The sequence below is a fragment of the Odontomachus brunneus genome, unplaced genomic scaffold (genome assembly GCF_010583005.1).
Source record: "Odontomachus brunneus isolate Ranch 3 - 2012 unplaced genomic scaffold, Obru_v1 Obru_scaffold_143, whole genome shotgun sequence".
Lineage (NCBI taxonomy): Eukaryota > Metazoa > Arthropoda > Insecta > Hymenoptera > Formicidae > Odontomachus > Odontomachus brunneus.
Window position 1 is genome coordinate 423,686 of NW_022639593.1, and position 660 is coordinate 424,345.

Below are 660 nucleotides of genomic sequence, written 5' to 3' on the forward strand. Positions count from 1 at the left end.
TTTTGTTAAATTGTTGTAACTTTTGAACGGTTCGACTACAAACGAAACGAAAATCACTACAAACAACTACAAACGATTTAGAAACGTCACCCGCTTGCAGATTTGAGATATCTCAAAGTGGGGTGCTACTCATTTTTTTAAATTTCTATAATTTTTAATGGATGGAACTACAAACGAAATTATTGTTACTACAAACAACTACAAACAAAATGCTAACTTTTTACGTAGAAAAAAATTATTTTTTCAAAAGTCGGGTGCCAGGTTCACATAGCTGTCCTTTGAAACATTAACCGACAAATATATCATTATATTTTTTAACGTTATAAGAATACGTACAAAAATTACCTCTTAAAAAAAAAGGTAAAAAATGAAGCCAAGTGCATGCGCTTTGTTTCATTTTGAAAAAATATTATAAAAAAAGTTATTGACAAAATTCTTACAAAAAGAAATGATATCAAACGGTTTACGCCAAGTGAAATTAATTTCATACACAATAAATATTATAACTACTTTACATGTATGAACACTACATCTAGTGATTTTATTTTTTGATAATTACACAAAATTATGAAAAAATAGTTTTTAAAAGTTTATTTAGTAAACATACAAAAGTAAAAATTTTGGAAAAAGTTAAATAAAATTTCACACGCACACACAAAA

General features: G+C 26.2%; 1 protein-coding gene across 4 annotated transcripts in view; it reads right to left on the reverse strand.

The window, feature by feature from the left end:
• The window catches only part of LOC116850350 (leucine-rich repeat-containing G-protein coupled receptor 4-like), a 23,216-nt gene that overhangs the window by 11,502 nt on the left and 11,054 nt on the right, over positions 1 to 660 (reverse strand). The gene's annotated exons all lie outside the window — the stretch shown is intronic.